The following is a 25,381-nucleotide window of genomic DNA, read 5'->3' on the forward strand; positions in this document are numbered from 1 at the left end:
AAAGCGTTGTTTTTGTTTGACGAGATGTGGCTTTGTTTTTACATTGCTTGCTTAACCCAAAATAGTATCTGTTGGCCAATATAATTCTTCTTGTTTCACAACAGATGTTGTTCGTTGTGTTTATGGAGGTGCCGAGGTAGACGAAGTCTTTTACTACCTCAAAATTATGGAAACAAATTCCACTGTTGGTCCGAGGTCTATGGACGCATTGCGCGTCGACAATATCAACTTGGTCTTCTCGAGTTTTGCCGCCAGACCCACTTTAGCATATCCTCCTTCGACCTTCTGAAAGGTATCAGTTACGACTTTTACTAATCGGCTCATGATGTCTATATCTTCAGCATAAGCACGTAACATATGGCTATTGGTGTAAATTGTTCCATTTCTTTTAACAACTGCATCTCGTATAACTTTTCCAGAAAAATTTTGATTGAATAAGTCACACGAAAGGCTGTCTCCTTGTCTGAAACCTCTTTTGGTACTAAACTCTTCGGAGAGGTTCATTCCCATTTTAACGGAGGACCGATGTCATTTTACAAACGGGGCTGCCGACAAAAAGGTGGTAGGTGTCGATCTGCATCTCTTCGGTCTTCTCCAGGATTTGCCGCAGGGCCAATATTTGGTCAGTGGTGTATTTGCCAGATCTAAAGCCGCATTGGTATAGTCCAATTATTTCGTTGAACATAGGCTTTAGTTGTTCGCATAAAATACCTAATATTTTCTTGTAGGCAATAGGCTTATGCCCCTATAGTGGACAAGGCACAGGATACTCAGGTTCCTATTGTTGGGTACTTGTTCTTCCTGCCAGATGGTGCTAACTAGCTAATGAACACACCTTATCAGCGTGATGAATGTCGAGATGCTTAAATTTGGTGCTTTTAATTACCATGTTTTTTGTCGCTGCAAAGTCTTTCAGTCTTATACCATTGTAAGATGTTTCACTGTGGAGGCTGAATTTTCCGACTGATGGGCCAAAGATATTCTACTTTAAAATTTTCAAAATCGCCTAGAATAATTTTAATTTCATAGGCAGGATAACGGTCGTATGTTTCTTGTAAACCCTCTTAAAATATATCCTTGGTCTGTTCGTTCTTGTCTTCAGTCGGAGCATGAGCTCAAATAAAGCTAATGTTGAAGGATTTAGCTTTTATTCCAATTGTAGAAAGTCTTTAATTCACTGAAGTGAAGCTGGAGACCAAATGTCTTAACCGCCGATCAACTAAAAATCTGCAACCAAACTCATGCTTTATGTCAGGCAGCTATAGTACGGAGCGTCGCCTTTACGTGTTGTTTTGACGCCTTTCTTCCATCGTATTTCCTGTATGGCAGTAATGTCGACCTAGTACTTTCTAAGTACATCTGCCAATGTCTAAACTGCACCTTCTCTATAAAGAGTATGCCGGGTGTTAAAGGCAGTTCCCAGGTGATACTACGGGGAGGTCAATGTCCACTTGAGATGATAGGTCCTGGGCTTTGCTTTGTTAAAGCCGGTCAGGACCATTGCGTAGTATCTTTCATTACTTGCGTCACCCAAGTTTTAAGTATGACCACAGTTAGATCAATAACTTTCATAACAATACTTTTTTTAAGTATTTATAATGAAAGTGACTTATGGTCTTCCATATCAAGACCAATGGCCTTCAATACGAATAACTAAGTTGTTTTATAGGAATTACTATGGTCCTCTACACGAAAACATATAAAAACCATGGTCTATGGTCTTAGGTGTTCGTATAGAAGACCATAGGTCTTCGTATAGAAGGCCATAGGTCATCGAAGAATCTAAAGGAAACAATTTATGGATTTTAAACCACTGTCCAACATCGTCATTGGCAATACAAAATAACACTATATTGACGTGATGCATTGATTTAACACATTCTATGTTGGGGATGGACAGATGTTACATCGTAGCACTAGATTCATTTTCATATACACGACTATACACGACTGAAACTAATGCATTTGCCATGATATTGCAATGTGTGTCCGGTGGTCGATACTGCCACCACCATCTCTTCCCAAATGTACATATCTCATGTTGCAAATTTGTATTGCATGTTCGTTGGACGTTTGCCTCGTTGTTTTGTGTTTTGCGTCGTTGCCTTCATTGTCGTTTGATTGTTTCTTTTGATGGTTATCAGTTATCTGCCAAATACCGCATAGTTTCTTTTGGCTTTTGAAGGTTTTTTCCTCAACGAATTGCTGCCGATGTTATCGTTAAAAGTTTCAGATAGTTCCACATGTGCAATGTTAGCCCACAAATAATGTAATGTGGCTGCTGTCAATTATATTGGATGTTGTTTATTATATAGTGGGAATTGCATCTTTTTTCACATTTCTGTTTTTCATGAACTTGCGTTAATGAAAAACTAGTTGGAGTTCACATCAGAATTATTTAGAAGAGTATAGATTTTTAGTAGAGAATTGTGGGGTAATGTATCGATTTATCTTGTGACAGTGAACTAAAACTGGTTAAAAGATCGAACCGGAGACCTTTTCCTTCATAATTGTCCTTGAAAATGTAATCTTTAAGCAATCACCAATTATTGCTATGATTGTCCTTGAAAAAATATTCTTTAAAAAATCCACGGCTATTTGTACTTGACAAAATATTTTTTAAAAATTCACGATTATTGCTATGATTATCCTTAAAAATATTCCTTACTAAATTCCACCTTTACAATCATAGTCCTTGAAAAATATTGTTAAAAAAATCCACGATTATTGCTATTATTTGAAATAAAAAAATATTATATAAAAATCTACTTTTATTAATATGATTTTCCTTGAAAAATATTGTTTGAAAAATAAACAGTTATTGCTACAATTGTCCTTGAAAAATATCTTTTTAAAAAATTTACGATTATTGCTCTGATTGTCCTTGAAAAATATTGTTTAAAAAACTCGCGATTATTACTATGATTATCCTTGAAAAATATAGTTTAAAAATTCCACGATTATTGCTATGATTGCCCTTGAAAACTATTGTTTAAAAAAGTCCAAGATTATTGCTATGTTTGTCCTGGAAATAGATTATTTAAAAAAGGCCTTGAAAAATATTGTAAACTATTGTTTAAAAAGTCCACTACTCTTGTTATGATTGTCCTTGAAAAATATTATTTAAAAATCCACGGTTATAGCTATGATAGTCGTTGAAAAATATTAGTTAAAAATCAACTATCATTGTTATGATTGTCCTTAAAAATATTGTTTAAAAAATCCGCGATTATTGCTATGATTGTCCTTCATATTTTTTGTAATTTAAGATTATTGGTTTTATTCTCCTTGAAAAATGTTGTTTAAAAAATCCACTATTACTGCTATGATTGTCTTTAAAAAATATTGTAAAAATTATTATAGATATTTGCTATGATTGTCCTTGAAAAATATTGCTTAAAAATCTAGGATTAATGTTTAAACAAATCCACTATTATTGCTTCGATTGTCCTTGAAAAATATTGTTTAAAAATACACACATATTGCTATGATTGCCCTTGAAAAATATTGTTTAAAAAATCCACGATTATTGCTATGATTGTCCTTGAAAAATATTGTTTAAAAAATCGACAAGTATTGCTATGATTGTCCTTTAAAATTATTGTTTAAAAAATCCAAGATAATTGCTATGATTGTCCTTGAAAAATATTGTTTAAAAAATCCACGATTTTTGCTATGATTGTCCTTGAAAAATATTGTTTAAAAAATCCACGAGTATTGCTATGATTGTCCTTTAAAATTATTGTTTAAAAAAACCAAGATAATTGCTATGATTGTCCTTGAAAAATATTGTTTAAAAAATCCACGATTTTTGCTATGATTGTCCTCGAAAAATATTATTTAAAAAATCCACGATTATTGCTAAGATTGTCCTTGAAAAATATTGTTTAAAAAATCCACGAGAATTGCTATGAGTGTCCTTGAAAAATATTGTTTAAAAAATCCACGATTATTGTTATGATTGTCCTTGAAAAATATTGTTTAAAAAATCGACGATTATTGCTATAATTGTCCTTGAAAAATATTGTTTAAAAAATCCACGATTATTGTTATGATTGTCCTCGAAAAATATTGTTTAAAAAATCCACGATTATTGCTATGATTGTCCTTGAAAAATATTGTTTAAAAAACCCACGATTATTGCTATGATTGTCCTTGAAAAATATTGTTTAAAAAATCCACGATTATTGCTATGATTGTCCTTGAAAAATATTGTTTAAAAAAACCACGATTATTGCTATGATTGTCCTTGAAAAATATTGTTTAAAAAATCCACGATTATTCCTATGATTGTCCTTGAATAATATTGTTTAAAAAATCCACGATTATTGCTATGATTATCCTTGTTTAAAATATCCACGATTAGTGCTATGATTGTCCTTCAAAAATATTGTATATAAATCTACGATAATTGTTATGCTTGTCTTAAAAAATATTGCTTAAAAATACACGATTATTGCTATGATTGTTCTTGAAAAATATTGTTTTAAAAATTCAAGAGTATTGCTATCGTTATGCTTGAAATAAATGCTTTATAAAACGTAAAATTTGGTAATGATTGCCATCGAAAAATGCTCTTTAAAAAACTATCGATTAATGCTACAATTGTCCTTGAAATATTCTTAAAAAATATTCAAATATTGCTATGATTGTCCTTGAAAAATATAGTTTTAAATGTCCACGATTATTGCTATGATTGTCTTTGAAAAATATTGTTAAAAAATCCACTATTATTGGCCTTGAAAAATATTGTTTAAAAAATCGACGATTGTTGCCAAGATTGTCCTTAGAAATCTTCTTTAAAAAAATCCACGACTGCTGTAATATATATATATATATATATATATATATATATATATATATATATATATGTCCTGTTTTATTTGTTAAAGAAATGTGATACAAAATAATATGAACATATCATAACAAATAAAGTTCATGTAGAACATAGGGCGGTAACAAATTCTCTCCATCTTCTTCTATCGTTAGCGATACTTTTGACTTGATTCCATGTCTTGTTGAGGGCTTCGTATTCTCTCTTAACGCATCTGATCCACGTCATTCGGGGTCGACCTGGTCTTCGGTGTCCCTGAGGAATCCACTGCAAAGCTGACTTCGTGATGTCATTATCGGGACGCCTTAAAATGTGTCCAATCCAAGTCCATTTTCGTTTCTTGATTTCCTCCTCGACTGGGATATTATTTGTAATAGTGAGCAGCTCATTAGTTGATATTACATTCGGCCAGTATATGTGGAGGATACGTTTAAGGCAGCCATTTATGAACGTTTGGGTGCTGCTGTTCGCTGCTGTCGAAAATGCGTAATTTTGTTTTGCGACTAATGTTATTAGATCGCCATGTTTTATGTAGGGCTTGGAAAGCTGCTCTGGCTTTGTTGTAATAGTCCTTACAAAAATATTATTTAAAAAATTCAATAGCAATATTTGTGCCAAAAATATCTGTATGACCATTGTTTGTTGCTCTGTTGTTTCCTCAAATGTCCTTTGTAATCCTGTTATAATTTTTTCTTTTATTGTTTTGAAATCACACGCCTTTTACATAAAAGACAAACATAATGACGCAACTCCCATACCAACTGTTCCCAGCACAACCAGCCAATGTGATAACCTAACAAATTTAATTTATGGTTTTTCACCCTTATTAGAAACGACTCGATCATTGTCATTATTAATGGATGACAACAACAATGATGACGTTGTGAAAAGTGATTTAGTTAAGTAAGTGCCACACAGGAAATCCTGGTGTGAATAGAACATTTCAAACAATCCATAATAAAAAATTAAATGATTTTTATTGTACCGCTGGTTGTTGTTGTGATGTATAAATCCACCACCTCATTGTTGTTACCTATTTTTTATTGCTAATCTAACCTGGACTTATCCAGATTTCTTTCGAACAATGATTTTTATTACACAAAACGTTTTGTATTGGGTCAAACCACCCATGGAGTATTTGTATTTATTGTTTTTTGAGAATACCATGTTTTTTGTTTTTGCTTTAGAGATCAACCTTGGGATACCTTCCCCTAATTTTCTTGGATAATTATATTAGCTCAAACGCACACAATTGATAGACAGACACCCATGTCTTATTGGACAGATCCCTCATTGATGTTTATTAGTCAACATTTGACACCTCGCCTTGGTTAATGAGCTAAACTCAAGAGCTTGGGGGGAGAAGATGATGATTTAATGATCTCCTCTAACAGAGCAACTTTTCCTTTGGCCAATAAATTCAAAAGTTTTAGTATTGCCATTTATGCTGTTGCTTGTTATTTTTCTTCCTTCCTCCGAACTCGTATTATGTTACATTTTGTAAGCCATGCCATCGATCAAACGGTTCGATAGCTTGACTTAAGCTACATAGATAAAGTTCAGATCATTCAAAATTTTCACAAATATGTCAGTTAACAACTTACTTGGGAGTCATGTTTGTATGTGAATATAAGCATGTTAGGTAAGCATGTGCATGAAAAGCTAGCCATTCATGCAATGTCCAATCAACCATCCATCCATCCGTCTATCCAAATGTCGGTGTCTCGCCATCATAAGCTCAGCAATTTAATGTTGTCAGTTTTGAAGTTGACATAAATTATCAACAGCGTATAGCCTGTGCCAACATGTTCGAATGGCGGGAGTAAAAAAGTAACTTGGCCAACAATTGCAGTAGTGCCAGCAACTGCCACAGCAACAATATCAGAAACACTATACACTTTATGTATGTTCCAGACCCTAAGTCTGTTAAATACAGCTTAAAGTTTTAGCACTTCGTTTGTTTCTTTATGTAGCAAGAGAAAACTGTGGTTAATAGGGGCACAACAGGAAATTCAAATTCCAAAAACGCTATGCAATATTGTACGTGTCAGGACGTTTGTACCATATGTCCAGCTAAGAATAGATTTCCATGTGTGGAGATATTACCTTCTATTTGGCTTTTCATCAGAGAAGTTGCCCTGGAAGTTGCTAGATCAAGACCAGATTGGTCATAGAAGGCACTCATTCGGTGACCAAAAAATAATTTGTCTGAAAAGAAGAATACGGTCAGTAGCTATAAAAAGTGCCTGAGAAAAAAATCAAGAGAAAAGGCAAAAGAGAACTTATTAATAACACTGGTCAACACGACTTTTGTTTCAACCGAAGTTGCGGTTGTTTCTAGATGAAATCGGCGAGTTATTTTCAAATCCGGTCCCGGTTTTTCTCCATCAGCTCTTGTTTTCGAGATATAGCTCAAAATCGGTTTTTACGAGTTTAACCCAGACTTTCGTTATTTTCGGATACAAACAAATATTTTTTGTGGGTTTTTCGACATTAATATATTAAGGAGATGTTGTACGCTCGATACAAATCGTTTTTGAAATAGTTATGGTGAGTATATATCAAAAAATATAGAAAATATACGACGGACCTTGTAAAAATTGCATACTTTGAGTACTTTAAGCTGTAATTACGTCATCGGGGGAAGTCATAGGATCTTCATATGGCAATGCGGATATGCTTAGGGTGTCTACTATATAGTCCAGTATTCAAATATATAATATAAAGTTCATAGCGCCCATGATTCGGCCATAACCTAAAAATCGCCATGAAGACTGCTAAAGGGAAATCATTTACCAGTGATATCATTACCACATAAGCCATTTACTTTTCAATGGCATTCTTCATGATGGTTGTTAGGTTATGGCGGAATCATGGGCGCTATGAACTTTATATTATACATTTGAATACTGGATTATATAGTAAACACCCTAAGCATATCCGGAGTACCATACGAAGATACTATGACTTCCCCTGATGACGTAATTACAGCTTAAAGTACTCAAAATATGCAATTTTTACAAGGTCCGTCGTATATTTTCTATATTTTTTGATATATACTCACCATAATTATTTCAAAAACGATTTTTTATCGAGTGTACAACATCTCCTTAATACATATATGTCGAAAAACCCACAAAAAATATTTGTTTGTATCCGAAAATAACGAAAGTCTGGGTAAAACTCGTAAAAACTGATTTTGAGCTATATCTCAAAAACAAGAGGTGATGGAGAAAACCCGGGACCGGATTTGAAAATAACTCGCCGATTTCATATAGAAACAACTGCAACTTCGTTTGAAACATTCAACTTTTTCACTTTTGTTGAGCAGTGTAATTAATATAATGAATAATTGGTTTCCGTTCCTGTCGGCAATATTAGGTGATGAAGTTTTTTGACCACTTGGAACCCCAAATACCTAATTATACTTACTTAGAATAGAAAATGTAGCTAAAAACATCAATGAGGGCTATTACAAAACTTGGGCACAAGTTTGTGGCCAAAACTATCAGTCGGCTTTGCTGACAGAGATATACCCTCAGCCTATGTGAATTTGAACTTTCATCTACGAACAGATCGAATGCATTTAGTGTCTTTTCAGAATTTTGTGTCAGTGGGTCAAACTGCAAACAGCAAACCAAGCTGCAAACAGGACCACAACGAACAGCATCGCAATACAATTTCAAAGGATCTTCGAACAGACCCTAAACTGCATTTAATACAAGTGTTGAACTTTTGTGGGGGAGGTACCCTAAAGAGAGGACCGATATAGGACATTTTAGAAGTTAAACTACATTTGGACAAAATACACCGTGCGCCTTAACTAATTTGAAGGTGCTTACACCTGGGATTGAGGATTCTGAAACTTCAATGTTAATAGATGGTTTTGCTTGATTTTGGTTTTCATGATTTTGCTTGAAACCAGGAAGTTCTATCGAAATGGGACTGAAGAAAATGTTGTATCAGTGAAAATGCTCTACAATATTTTCTTTACTCCCATTTTGATAGAACTTCCGGGTTTCAAGCAAAATCATGACAACCTAAAAAAACTTTAAAAATGAGGATTTTGATCCCGCTTTATTTAAAAAGCGCTCCGGCGATTTTTTCTTGTTTTTGGATTTTTTTCATCTACGAACATTGTTGTTTCAGAATCCGAAAAAATTAAGCGGTTTTCATTTAAAGTTAGTTAAAGAGCACCGTACATGACTCTGTTTTTTAAGGAGGCAATACAGTCAGTGCATTGTCCCAATTTGAACTTCTATATCTCACAAATGGTAAAACCTACGAAAATATCATAAAGTCAATCTTGTAGACAATTTTCACTGCTACAACATTTTCTTTAATCCCATTTCGATAAAATGGGAACATTGAGCTCGATTCATACAAAAATTCACCCCGGCGTTTTTTTTTTTTGTTTTTTGTTTTTCTCATCTATTAACATTGTAGTTACAGAATCTGCAAAAACTTCCCAGGTGTAAGCATTTAAAACTAGTTAAGGCGCACCGTGAATATTAGGAGATTCAACTTTTGGACCAAATTGTTTGCCCCGTTCAAGAGACATCGTGCATACTATTTTAGTGACATTTTTTAATATTGGGGGGAAGTGCATTAAGTTGTTGACCCATATTGCCCATTTTCGAACCGAAACTAATCTTGAACAAAATATGACGAAGACCAAATTGGACCAAATCGTTTGATCAGTTCGAGAGTTATAGTGCTCACCAGCCACTACATTTGGTGTCACAGGGGTTTTTTACACCTTCCGGCTGTTTTCCCAAGAAGTATGGACTTGCTCCTGAAAAAAATTTACCATCGTAAAGGCAGCGAATGCAAGTTGCTTCAACAAAAATTAAATTGGTTCGAGAGCAGGTCTTAAAGTGAACATAGCCGAAATTTTGTGAGGGTAGGTACCCGAAAGAGTGGACAAATATATCTACCTGATCTACATCTGGTGGATATATTAGGATGTGTAAAGTACAGACCAAATCGGTCACTCTCTTTAAAAGTTATCGGGATCACAGTTTTCCGAACATTTTTGAACTTTTGTGGGGGAGGTACCTGACGGAGTAGATCGATATGGCTTATCTTTGAATTTAAACTAAGTTTGGACAAAATATTATTAAGACCAAATTTTGGATCGAATCGGCAGATACGTTCGAGAGTTATCTTGCGCTGCAACCACTACACACGGTGTCAGACTATTTTCTCAAGAAGTATGGATTTGCCCCTGATGAAACGTGTACCGTCGCAAAGGTGAACGTGAATACAAATTGTTACAACACAAATCAAAGCGATTTGAGAGCAGGTCCTAAAATGAACTTTTCCAAAATTTTGTGTGGGAGGTACCCGAAGGAGTGAACCGATTGAGTCCATATTGGAACCTCGTCTAAGCCTGCTAAAAATTTCGCGATGTGCTCTAAACCTTACTTACTCACTTACTCTGCAGCATATTCTTGTTATTTCACAACTGATGATGTTTGTTGTGTGTATGGCGGTGCCGAGTTAGACGAAGTATTTTACTACCTCTACAGTTGGTTCGAGTTCTATGGATTGCGCGTCGGCACCATCAACTTGGTTTGCCAAGAGACCCACTTTAGGACATTCTCCTTCTACCTTCTTAAAGGTATCAGTTACTTCCTTTACTGATCAACCCATGATGTCTATACGAGGGATACACGCAAATTTCCTGTCCTGGGCAATATTGCGTGTTGGCAGGCGCCATTTGACATTTTTATACCCTCAGCCTTTAGGCTAGAAAGGGTATATGGGCAATATTATTGAAAATTTAACATCGTTGAAGCCAAGGTTTACCCCTTCATAACTCGCGAATAGTGGTTGTATATTGTACAATTTAAATGCTTTTGGCAAAATATATTGGCCTTCAAAGTTGATTTGCGTGGAAGCTGTGGCTATATTAATGTTAAACAAGTAGGAAAATCGTTAAGTTCGGTCGGGCCGAACTTTTTATACCATTCACCACAAATTTCAGCCATTTCGGTGGATTAATGTGGCCAAAACCTTCAAAATACCGAAAATCGGAAGGTACTGTTCTATGGGGGCTATATGATGGCGTGGACCTATACCTACGAATTTCTGGGGGAAAGTTTTATACCCCAAACTAACACTAAATACCAAATTTCAGCCATCTCGGTGTGATAATGAGGCCAAAAACCTTCAAAATACTGAAAATCGGGAGATATCGTCATATGGGGGCTATATCAAAACGTGGACCTATATAAAAATTTTATGGTAGAAATGTTTCTTAGCCTCTGGAAATGCAAAATACAAAGTTACAACCGATTCTGTTGTCAAATGGGACTAATACATTCAAAATATATTAAAATGACGCGTACTTTATATGGGAGGTTATATGGGGGTAATACCAAAACGTGAACCTATATCGATGTAAAATTGCACGCTGATCAAGAATATATATAGTTTGTGTGGTCTACAATGACTATTTCGAGTAGTTACAAACGTAGTGACAAACTTAATATACCCCCATCCTATGGTGGAGGGTATATAAATGGGTAAAAATGGGTTGAAGCCAACATGACTTTTTTTGTTTTCTCTCGATTTGTGATTAAACCACATTTTCCCGATTTTCCTGTCAAAGTGAAAGTAGAAGCCAACTAAATAAGGATCATCCCACCAATGTATAACTTTTCAAAATTTGATCTGCGTCTAAATGATGCTGAAATTTTGAAACCAGATTTTAAGTGTTTTTTTTAAATTTTCTTATAAATTCGTTCCGGTTTTTCAAAAAATCGTATATAGGAATGAAGAACTCACGATTCTGATTTATTTGATATATGTGACGTGAATGTAGCCTACACAGCTTCAGAAAAATCTGTATCCAAATACGAAAATTTTGTGCGAATAAATTTCTAAAAATCATATATTTCGGGTCTAATTTGTACAATTAGCATTCGATTTACTCGTGCATGATTGCAAATTTTGGATTTTCACGTCGCGGATCTAATAAATAATTATTCGTTAAAATCCATCTACTAAAACGCGAGATACGAGAAATACCAAGGTAGAAAAATCATTTTTGAAAATATCGGGCATTTTATCGCGTATTCTGTCGGCCGCTTGCACTACTACGAAAAAACTAGTGCAGCATCTTCCTTTTTGCGGAAACAGAGATTTAAAAACTTCACTGATAAGGGAACTACATTCATTTAATCCGAAAAATAGTGTGTGATGCTACATCCACGGTTCTTGACTGATTGCCTTGAAATAGGTATGTATATATCGATGCAGATTTTCATGGTGACACTAAAACCTGATGCGGAACGAAATTGTATGAACTTTGCGAAAATTAGCGATGTTTTATAGGTTTTTTAATGCTAAGATGCAGCCGATGCTACATCTTAGCGTCCAAATTATATTTCGAAAAGTATATCAGGAATATTGTCAATTATTTCATATTCCATTTCAGAAAAAACGGATAATTTTTTTTCGCGCTACATCAACGATTTTTGATATGTAGGTTAAGAAAAAAATTGTCAGTACGAATCTGGTCGCGAGCCAATTTTTGGTTGTTGCGAACAAAAGTTATGGCGCTTTTATTTCGCTTTTTAAGAAAGCAAATATTATAAAAACGCTAATTATTTTAATGATCACAATTGTTACAAAAAAGTTCTCTCGAAGTGACTTCAGCGAGTAGATTGCATAATACCTGCAAAATGTTACACAGAATTCGCGGAATGTACATAAAATTGATAAATTATTGAATATAAGTCAACTTTTTTCAAAATTAAGGCCAATTTAGTGGTCATAAAATTACATAAAAATTTGTTGTGGATCTAAATCGTACAGATTGGTGTTATAGTTTTGATGTTACAGCCAAATAGTGTGTGATGCTACATCCACGGTTCTTGACTGATTGCCTTGAAATAGGTATGTATATATCGATGCAGATTTTCATGGTGACACTAAAACCTGATGCGGAACGAAATTGTATGAACTTTGCGAAAATTAGCGATGTTTTATAGGTTTTTTAATGCTAAGATGCAGCCGATGCTACATCTTAGCGTCCAAATTATATTTCGAAAAGTATATCAGGAATATTGTCAATTATTTCATATTCCATTTCAGAAAAAACGGATAATTTTTTTTCGCGCTACATCAACGATTTTTGATATGTAGGTTAAGAAAAAAATTGTCAGTACGAATCTGGTCGCGAGCCAATTTTTGGTTGTTGCGAACAAAAGTTATGGCGCTTTTATTTCGCTTTTTAAGAAAGCAAATATTATAAAAACGCTAATTATTTTAATGATCACAATTGTTACAAAAAAGTTCTCTCGAAGTGACTTCAGCGAGTAGATTGCATAATACCTGCAAAATGTTACACAGAATTCGCGGAATGTACATAAAATTGATAAATTATTGAATATAAGTCAACTTTTTTCAAAATTAAGGCCAATTTAGTGGTCATAAAATTACATAAAAATTTGTTGTGGATCTAAATCGTACAGATTGGTGTTATAGTTTTGATGTTACAGCCAAAATAAGCACATATTTTGGTCAAAAAAGATTTTTTATTTGACAAAATATTTTTTCACATGCATTATGTAGTAGAAAATATTTGAAAAATCTATAGAAATATTACCTTCGTTTTGCTTAAATCTCCCAATAAAATAGACGGATTTTGCTTTATTGACATTCATATTAAAGCTTTCCCATTAGGGAAGGTAATTGGGTTGAGGAGGATATATCTCAAAGCTTCTGAAATGGAAATAGAGGTCAAATAAGCCATTTTAATTTATATGCATTTTAAAGTACGTGTAAATCGCGTAATTATTAAAATCATTTTGTCCGCATGTGATTTTCATGTACAGCAAGACCATATCTTTTAATTTATATATATTTTTCGAAATTTACATTGAAGGCTAAGATGTAGCATCGGTTGCGTCCTAGCATTAAAAAACCTATAAAATATCTCTAATTTGCGCAAAGTGCATACAATTTTTGTCCGCATCCGATTTCAGTGTTCACCATGAAAATCTATATCGATATATATCCATTTCAAGGCGATCAATCAAGAACCGTTGATGTAGCATCACACACTATTTTTTGAGATAAAATGAATGTAGCTCCCTTATAAGAGAAGTTTTCAAATCTCTGTTTCCGCTAAAATGAAGATGCTGCACTAGTTTTTTCATTGCAGTGGAAACGATCCGCAGAAAACGCGATAAAATACGCGATATTTTCAAAAACAATTTTAGGTGATTTTTCTACTTTGGAATTTCTCGTAACTCGCGTTTTAGTAGATGGATTTTCACGAGGAATGATTTAGTGGATCAGGAACGTAAAAAACTAAAATGTGCAATCAAGTACGAAGAAATCGAATAACAATTGTTAAAATTAGGGCCGAAAAATATGATTTTTAGAAAAATTTTCACACAAAATTTTCGAATTTGGATGCAGATTTCTATGAAGCTGTGCAGACTACATTCACAATATTCCTATCAAATAACTCAGAATCGCAAGTACTACAATCCTATATATGGTTTTTATAAAAACCTGTTTGCGGAACGAAATTAGAAGAAATTTTCAAAAAACACTGTAAATCTGGCTTCAAAATGTCAGCATCATTTAATGGTAGAAGCAGACGAAATTTTGAAAAGTAATACATTAGTGAGATGATCCTTATTTAGTTTGCTGCTGCTTTTACTTTGACAGGAAACTCGAGAGAATTGTGGTTTACTCACAAATAGAGGGATAACAAAAAAAGACGTGGTGGCTTCAACCCATTTTCACCAATTTTTTAACATAAATATAGCCACAGCTTCCTTGCAAATTATCTTTTAAGGCCAATATTTTTTGCCACGTCCAAAAACATTTCATTTTATCCAAAAGTATTTAATTTTTATAATATACAATCACGAGTCGCGTGTTCTAAAAGGGTAAACCTTGGCTTCAGCTATGTTAAATTTTCAAAAATATTGGTGATATACAAATGAAATGATATGGGCTTGCTGTATGTGAAAATCACATGCGGACAAAACGATTTTGATAATTACGCGATTTACACATATTTTAATAATGCATATAAGTTAAAGCGGCTTATTTGAACTCTATTTCCGTTTAAGAAGTCTAATGATTTATTTCAACAACCCGATAACTTTCCTCAATGAGAAACCTTCTATGTGAATGTAGATAAAGCAAAATCCACCCATTTTCTTGGGAGTTTCAAGAAAAAATAAAGGAAGTACTCCTATAGAATTTTTCCAATATTTTCAACTCTAGAATGCATGTGAAAACTATTATTCCAAACCAGAATTTGTTTTTTTGTAACACAAAACGGGTAAATGGACCTATATTTTCAAAAAATTCGGATTACATTAAAATGTTGTAAATTTTTTGTAAATTCCGAAAATGCTGAGTAACATTTTACTAATATTATGCAATCTACTTAATGACGTCACTTCGTGATCGGATTTGCTCGCGAGCGGATTTGTACTGGGGAATTTATTCTTAACCTATGTACCAAAAATCGTTAATGTAGCGCGAAAAGAAAAAAATCAATTTTTTGGAAATGGAATATGAAATAATTGACAACATTTCCCATATACACGTTGATACGACCAAAAATGTGCCTCATCGAAATAAAGGTGTTAGACCTCAAGTATGTTTGGACGAAATTCGTTTCAGACAATTTGGCGTCTGTCTGGCGAAAGGATCAACCGATTCGAACCAAATTTTGGCTATGGTAATATTTTGTCCAAACTTAGTTTACGTTCGAAGATGGGCTATATCGGTCCACTCCTTCGGGTAGCTCCCCCACAAAAGTTCAAAATTTACCTTTAAAATGTTGTTAACGATAACTGTCGAAGGGAGCAATTGATTTGGTCCAAACTTCGCGCATCATATTATTCCTTCCAGGTATATATTGGGTTTCAATATGGACTATATCGGTCCACTCCTTCGGGTACCTCGCACACAAAATCCGCAAGAAATTCTCGCAGGGAGTTTCTGATTGACAAATAACGTGCGTCATATACTAATTGGTCAAAGTTGTTATAATTTATAAAAGCTTTGAAGTGTTATCATGCGGTTCGGCAATAGACCGTGAATTGAATTGAAATACCATTTTTCCATCATTTCAACTGCTGAAGGGGACTTAACTGCACAAATGATTTCAGAATTGATAAGCAATGTTGAAATTAAACTGTATTTAACATTCATGGATTCAATTATAAAAGAGATAAATATGCTGAATCTATGTTTTCAAAGCTTATGATAATAATTTGCATATGTACCATTGGGAGACATGGATCAAGGCTTAACTTTTGAAAAAAACTAGAATGCTTGGATGAGTCAGTGTTAAAAAGTCCTGTGCCGAAATTTTGGTGAAATTCGGTTCAGATTTGGATATAGCTGCCATATATATATTTTCGGCCGATTTTAAGTATTTGCAGCGCCAAACACGCTATGTGCGTCCGATTTTGATGAAATTTGGTGTGTGGCACTGAAATAAATAATGCCAAATTTGATCGAAATCGGTTCAGATTTGGATATAGTTCCCAAATATATTTTCGGCCGATTTCAAGTATTTTCAAAACACGCTGTATCAGTCCGATTTTGATGAAATTTGGAATATGTGACTGAATTCAGTCTAAAAATAAATGTGCCAAATTATATCGAAATCGGTTCAGATTTGGATATAACTCCCACATATATTTTCCCCCGATTTCACGTATTTGCTGCACAAAACACCCTATATCTGTCTAATTTTGAAGAAATTAGAAATGTGTGACGGAATTTTGGTAAAATAACAAATGTTTCACACTGTTATAAAGAAAAAATTCTATTGGCAAATTTTAAAAAATTAAGAAAAAATAGTTGTCGTGCGAATCCCACTACCAAATAGGGCTTAACATTTTTGTAATTAATTAACAAAAAAGTTTCAAGAAAATCTAAGAGTACAATCATTGATAAAAATTGATTTTAAATTTTAAATCGCAAAAATTCTATTCAAGCCCACTATGCAAAATTTTTCTATATTTTTTATTAAATAGCTGATAAAACAGCCACAAATACAAAAAAAAATATATTTTCTATTTGGACCAATATTAAAGAGGTTATGAATACTTCTTTGCACATAGTTTTTACAGAATTTGAAATTTTCAAGGCGCGATATCTCTGGAATCGTTAGTCAAAAAAATATAGAATATAGACTAAAATGTTTTGTTGATAACCAGCATCACCACAGCAAAAAATAAAGGAAATCAAAAAACTCATCTTGAAAAAGTGTCCAATTTAACTCAGAAATCCCCATATAGTTCTTAAAAAATTGCAAAGTTTTCGCTGCAACTAACTGCAATAAAATATTTTATAACTGTTTTTATTATTATTATTTCTGATCTAAAATTAGCGAAATTCGGGTGGTATCTTTCTATGGGGAGCCATATAGAAACGTGACCTGTGAAGTCAATTCTCCGTCGAATAGACTAAATGTCAAGTTTCAACTAATTCTGTTGGATAACGTGGCTATAACCTTCAAAATAACCGAAATCGGCGGAACCGTTCTATGGGAGCTATATAAAAACGTGGACCTATACCGCAAATTCTTATAGGAATGTATGTATAACCCATACGGAGACTAAATCCCAAATCTAAGGCATTTTGGTGGGATAATCGGGTAGCAATCTTTAAAATACGGAAAATCGGCAGGTACCGTTATATGGCTAAAAATACAAATTTACTAAATATAATAAATGAAGTACAATTGTCAATCTAGAGCTGTTCTTATCCAAATTATGGACAAACATACAATAAAGCATCGACTTTTATTTTTGGCGCGCTAAATCGGTACTTTTTTCCACTGTGCGCTGTAAACACAACAAACAACATCAGTTGTGAAATAAGAAGAATAATTATATTGGCCAACAGATGCCACTGTGGCTTACGTAAGCAGTTTAAGAACAAAGCCACATCTCGTCAAACAAAAACAACGCTTTACAAAACACTGATACTACCCGTGCTAATGCATGGTTCCGAAGCCTGGGTACTTGCGCAAGCAGACAAGGCAGTGGTTGGTGTGTTTGAGAGAAAAATTCTTCGAAAGATCGTATGTTCTAAAAATATGTTTATTGAGATCTAAGGTACATTTTTAGTAGTTGGTTGTTTGCTTCAAATTTGATCGGTTTGATATCTGTATGTGTTCACAATATTCATTCTTCTTGAGAAGTGCTACAACTTAGCCTCTGAGAATAATTCAAATTTCCTTAAGGTTCAGAATACGAGTATATAGTCCTGACAAAATGGCCCCTTTTGACATGAAAGCGTCAAACATTTGGAGGCCAATAACCGCGAATGTTGATGAGAAAGGAAAAAAAACGGCGAGACACTTATCTTCTCTTTTTGGTTTCCTATGACGCTACGGTGCCAGAATATGGTTAATAATTTTCGTGTTGCATAGTGTTATTCTTTATTTTATTTATTACTTTTTTGTATTTTTTTTTAACAAAAAGAAAAATTTAAAAAATGCCCGCCCCCAAAATAAATATTTTTATTTTTTTTTTTCAACATAAACCACAGTTCTTCTTCTATATTGTTCAAACTCTCGAACCAATAAAGGCGGAGTTTAAAAAAAGAAACATTAATTCTTTTATCTGCATCTACGAGTATTGGCTGCCTCACTGGCTGCTTTAGTCCCCAAACAATTGTGTAATTTTCCTGTCATTATTAAGACCAATTGCTTGTAGCTGGCCAAGCCAATGAGTATTTAGCAAAAATACAACCTTCGACACCGGTTAGTTCGCGCTGAAGCCAACCAACAAACACCTTTAGATTTATTTGCGGCTGTTTGGATTAAAAAATATGATTTGTGAAAAAAAAGAAAAAAATCTAAAAATTTCTTAACAAACTAAATCATGGTATGTGAAAAACAGCATTTAAAATACATACAAGTATTTTGTTGTTGTAAGTTTTTCATAATTTACTACTTTGGTGACAATAATTTACAATTACTGATTAAAATGCCATGATTAGTGACACCGTTGGCCAACAAATTGTCAGACATTGGAAAACTCATTAAAATTGTCTCAACGCCAATCATTGAGAAATAAATGTGACAAATGTTCAACTATTGGAACCGTAACCAAAAGAAAATGTTAGACATTTCGTAATTGAATGTGTTTTCTTGACTGTGACAAATTATTCCAAAATAGTTTGTTAAATTATGAAATATTGTCTCAATTGCGTATTAGAGGGGGTGACGTAGGGGATGAAAGATACTAAGCAAAGGCCTTGACCGACCCTCTTTCATCTCCACTGGACACCATCCCTCCAGAAAACAACATATTATGAAAAAAGAAAGACATTGGCAGATGTACTTACAACGTAAAATGCCGATATTACTGTTATACAGGATATATGATGGATTGGGAAAGGCGTCACAAAAACACCTAAATGTGACGCACTGCCATAACGCAAAGCATGAGTTTGGTTGCGGAATTGTAGTTGGTCGGTGGTTAGAACATCTGGTCTCCAGCTTTACCCCAGTGAATGAAATACTGACTACAATACGGATAAAAGCAAAATTCTTTAACATTAGCTTTATTTGCGCTCATACTGTCACTGAAGACAGGTACAAGGACAAGACAAGGCAGACCAAAGACATATTTTACGAGCGCTTAGAAAAAACATATGATTGTTGTCCTGCATATGACAATAAAATTATTCTAGGCGATTTTAATGACAAAATTAAAAAAGGAGAATATCTTTAGTCTGACTGAGGGCACCTGACTGTCTCCTGGCGAAAAAAACAAATTCATAACGTTGTGATATATGGAAAATATTCGTCGAACGGGTTGGATGTACGATTGTTCCGAAGGGCAGACCTGGACTCTGACCACCACCTTGTTGCAAGAATTTGTCCCAGAAGGGACAAGGGAAACTTCTCTCATATCAATGAGTGCATCCCGATTCATATTAGCTCAATGATATGCTCCGGATATGAAAAAAGAATTTATCCAAGCTGTTGGCATCCAATAATAGCGAAGACGACAAAGATTCCACAAATCCAATCCCAGAAGGTGACATTGAATGTATACCGCCCGGCCAAGATGAGGTAAAGGCAGTATTATACCGGCTGAAGAATAATGAGGCTGCATGAGCCGATAGGATACCAGCCGAACTTTTCAAAACCGGTGACGACACTCTGATATGGTGTATGCGTCAGCTAGTTAGCACAATCTGGCAGGAAGAATCTGAGAATCCTGTGTCCCGACCACAGAAAAGGGAAATAACACAGTATCTGCTCCCTTTTGCTTATAGACAGTGCCAGGTATATTGTGTGAACGATTAAAGCATATGGTCAACGGAATAATTGGGATATATCAATGTGGCTTTAGACCTGACAAATCTACCATTGACAAGATATTTACAATGCGGTAAATCCTGGGAAAAACATGAGATGCATATCGATACCTTTTGTCGATTATAAAGCAGCCTTCGCAACTGCATATATTCAAGAGCATTCCAACTCATGTCTGAATTTGGTATCCATGCAAAGCTAGGGGATGAAAGATACCAAAGGCCGGTCCTGACCGCCTTTAACATGGCAAAGCCCGGGATTTATCGTGGTCCCTCTTTCATCTCAAGTGGACACTGACCTCCCCGTGGTGTCACCTGGGGAACTGCCTTTAACACCCGTTAAAGGTAGTGAGCTAACATGTGCCGCACGTTCTCCCAGCGTCGGGCTAGTTGAACGAAAGACAAGAAAAACAAACCCCTCTAAAGTTGACGACCCCCGCAAACGTTTAAAGGACCTTGATTTGCAAATCTGCACCAGTACTGCGATTCTGTAACTCATATTTTGAGTTACCGACAAAAATCGGTAAAATTTAAACGCAAAATTATGAATGAAAATCTCAAATAAAAGTTAAAAACACCCTTGCTATCGGTAGAACTTTACGACTGCTTTTTATTCATCGCTAACTTACCGAGAAACATCGGCAATTACCGAAATTATAAGCATTTAAATTTTACCGACAATTGTCGGTAACTCAAAAATGAGTTACAGAATCGCACTACTGGAATGTCCACACTCTTTATAGAGAAGGTGCAGTTTACGCATTGGCAGATGTACTTGAAAAGGAAATACGATGGATTGGGAATGGCGTCACAACAACACCTAAAAGTGACGCACTGTATTATAGCTGCCATGAAACAAAGCATGAGTTTGGTTGCGGATTTGTAGTTAGTCGGAAATTGAAACTTCTGGTCTCCAAAGTGAAACATCGAACAATGATAGACTTCGCAGCGGCAAAAAACATGGTAGTTAGCAGTACCAGATTTAAGCATCTCGTTATTCATAAGGGCACCTGGCTGTCTCCAGATCAAAGAACAAGAAATCAAATTGATCATGTTGTGATAGATGGAAGATATTCATCGAGCGTATTGGATGTGCGATCGTTCCGAGGAGTTAACATAGACTCGGACGACCACCTTGTTGCAGCAAAGGTGCGTACCAGATTAAACGTAGCACATAAGGTACGAACAGACACAACTCGGATTGGACATCGGTAAGCTGCAACCACAACAGATAGCCACAGCATATTCCCCTCAACTGACCCAATTGCTTAATCAAAAACATTCCTCGTCTCGATAACATATCAGTACAATGGCAAAATATAGAGACTTCCACCAAGAAACCCATGGTATGACCAGGAGTGTCGTGCTGCCACTGAAGAGAAAAATGCGGCATAAAGGGCTACTGTACAATCATCTGCAACGCGTAGCGCACAAGAGAGGTATCGGTAGAAAAGGAGAGTTGAGAAACGGCTTTTCTGCGGGAAAAAAGAGCGATGGAAAAGCGGGAGTGTAAAAAATCGAGATGTACAGGAGCCAAAATGAAGTCCGTAATTTCTACCAGAGTGAAACATCAAACTGACTTTGGTACAGGCACACTTTGGTAACTTATACAGAGAGAGTGCTAAGGTTATGGAAAGAACACTTTTCCATACTGTTGGTATCCAATAGTACTGAAGACAATCGTCTTCGTCGACGAAGATACCACAAATCCAATCCCAGAAGATGAGGTAAAGACAGCAATAAACCGGCTAAAGAATAATAAGGCAGCAGGAGCCGATGGCCTACCAGCCGAGCTGTTCAAAACCGGAGGCGACACGCTGATAAGGTGTATTCATCAGCTAGTTAGCACCCTCTGGCAGGAAGAACGCGTACCCGAAGTTGGAAACAGAGTATCCTGTGTCCCGTCCACAAGAAGGAGATAAGACTGAATGATCTAACTATAGGGGCATAAGTCTTCTTCATATTGCCTACTATATATTGTCAGGGATATAGTGCGAACGACTAAAGCCTACGGTCAACGAAATAATTGGACCATACCAATACGGCTTTAGACCTGGCAAGTTCACCATTGACCAGATATTTACCCTGCGGCAAATCCTAAAGAAGACCCAAGAGATGCAGATCGACACCTACCACCTTTTTGTCGATTATAAAGCAGCCTTCGACAGCCCTCTACGTGCAAAGGTATTCCAGGAAAATGACATACGTGAGGCAGACGTTAAAAGAAATGGCCCAATCTACACCAATAGCCACATGTTACTTGCTTATTCTGACGATGTCTGTAAACGGCAAGAAGACCAAGTTGATGGTGTCGAAGCGCAATGCGTCCATAGAGCTCGGACCAACTGTTGAAGATGGCTCCTATAATTTTGAGGTAGTGAAAGACTTCGTCTACCTCGGCACCCCCTAAACACAACAAACAACGTCAGTTGTGAAATAAAAAGAAGAATTATATTGGCTAACAAATGCTACTTTGACTTAAGTAAGCAGTTTAAAAACAAACAAAAGTATTACTTTACAAAACATTGATACAACCGTGCTGATGAATGGCTCCGAGGCATGGGTACTTGCACAAGCGGACGAGACAGCGCCTGCTATATTTGAGAGAAAAATTCTTCGAATGATCTATGGACCAATCTGCGTTGATGGTGAATATCGACGTCGTATGAACCACGAGCTGTATCTGCTTTACAACGACATCAGTATAGATAAACTTATCGAGATGCAAATATTGCGTTGGCTAGGCCATGTCATAAGAATGTTTTTTTTTTTTTTTTTTAATTTATTATTTATTTTCTATCATTAAGTCATTACATTTTTTATACAGTGTATTGAGTTTCTATCTTAAAGATATTTCAACAAATCATAACATATTGATTATTACTAAATACTTATTAAAATATATATGTCAGTTTAATAGGAAAAAGATAGTAAAAAACCTATAATTTAATATCACAAAAATTTATAGAGAAGCTTTAAGACAACATCTATTGAATGCTATAACTAATAGTATAGCAAAAAATAGATGCTATCACATCAAACCTCTCAGATGGGCATACTTTGACCTTCTGCATTTATCTTCAAATGACAGCGCCATATCGTTTATAAAATTAATTATCACCTTTATCTGGGCCTTTGAATGAAGTTCAACAGTAGAGTATCTTCTTGGGAGATTGAAAATGATTTTCAGATTTTTGTTCTGAATAATTTGCAACTTCTTCAGATGGGTTTTGGCACAATCATACCAAATTTGGCAGCCGTAGGTTAAAATTGGCCTTATACACATTTTATATAGAAGTAGTTTATTTTTATAATTCAATTTAGACTTCCTATTTAATAAGGGAAATAAGGATCTTCCACACCTAACAGCCTTGAGGCACGCGCTTTCCATGTGCTCTTTAAAATTTAATTTTTGATCTAATGTAATACCTAAATAGTTAATCGATTTGGCAAACTCAAGATCATTGCCTTGTATTCTAAGTTTCCTGTTGGGAATCCTTTTGGGAGACTTGTTGTAAGGAAATATTATGGCTTGAGATTTCTCCTCATTAATTTTTATTTTCCATTTCGAGAAATACTTGGAGGCTGATAGAAGGGCGGTTTGCATTTTCTTAACAATCGAGTTTGACACTTTACCATGGCATATTATTGCGCTATCGTCTGCATAAAATGCTACATCGTTGCCGTTGGAAATTTTGAAATCAGAGATGAAAAGAGAATACAATAAAGGTGACAGTACTGAACCCTGGGGAACCCCAGCAGGGATGTTACGCAATGATGATTGGCTTCCTCCAACGTCGACAACAAACTGTCTGTTTTTAAGAAAATTTTTTACCAGTTTAGTGAGATATAACGGAATATTCATTTTATGAAGCTTGAAAATTAGCCCTTTGTGCCAAATAGAGTCAAATGCTTTTTCTACATCAAGCAAAAGGACACCAGTAGAGTACCTTCGGCTTTTATTTGATTTTATCATATTAACTACTCTCTTAATTTGATGTGCGGTGGAGTGTTCGGGTCTGAACCCGAATTGAAATGTATGAATAAGATTGTTATCTTCTACATAATTTTGAAGCCTACGATATATAATTTTTTCATAGATTTTGCCTAAAGAACTTAATAAGCTTATTGGTCGGTAACTGGAAGGAAGACTTTCATCTTTGCCCTTTTTTGGGATTGGGATAACTTTAGCTAATTTAAAGGCGCTCGGGAAATATGAATTGGAAATACAAAAATTGTATGTTCTTAGTAAGAAATTTAGAGCGGTGTGAGGTAGATTTTTTAACACAATGTTGTTTATTTGATCTAATCCTGGTGCTTTTGAATTTTTCAGACAGGAAATAAGAGACGTTATTTCTTCCAAAGATGTCATAGTGTGGGCATTAGTGTTTTGGGTAGTGTCGTTTTCCAAAATATTGAAAACATCATTAGCTTTGTTATCTATTGAACTAGATGCGTTTAACGTAATTAAATGTGCCTTTTCGAAATGATCGGCGATAACATTAGCTTTATCTTTATTAGAATACACCTCTTTGTTATTAACTACTAAATGTTTCATTGAATTATTTTTTCCTTTGATTTTCTTAGTGATTTTCCAGAATTTTTTGCTCCCAGTAGGCAAATTAGACAAGAATTTTGACCATTGAACATTTCTTTCCTTGTTTATATTAAAAGAAATAAGTTTATTAAGCTCCCTAATAATAGCTTTTAGGGTAGTTTTGGCATTAAAATCAACACAACGTTGAAATCTTCGCTTGTATTGGTTTCTTGTGGAAATCAGATATCTACATACTTCATTCAAATTGTTGTTATAGGTTTTTTGGTTTTTGATGGGAATTGAGTCAATACATGCATTTATTATTATATCTGAAAATTCTTTTATTGAATCTTCTATATTCGAAAATGATATGTTTTCATTAAGAATTGAGGAAGACGATATTTTTGAGTTTAAATTACGTTTTAAACTATTCCAATTAGCATTACGGAAATCTAGAAAAGTTTTTTCGGTGTAGTTTATATCTTCATTAATAGAAAAAATTACTGGGACATGATCCGAACTTAAGGTATGAGGAAAAGTTTCCAATTCCGTAAATTGTAATGTGGAGTTTGTTGTAGAAGGTCAATAGTTGAAGCCTGTCTGTAGGTGAGATTTTGGGGAAATCTGGTGGGATTAGGTGGATAATAGATATAGTAGTTGTTATTATTTTGATGAGTAAA

This window comes from Musca autumnalis, unplaced genomic scaffold (genome assembly GCF_047663935.1).
Source record: "Musca autumnalis isolate F117 unplaced genomic scaffold, ASM4766393v1 scaffold_5, whole genome shotgun sequence".
NCBI classification, from domain to species: domain Eukaryota; kingdom Metazoa; phylum Arthropoda; class Insecta; order Diptera; family Muscidae; genus Musca; species Musca autumnalis.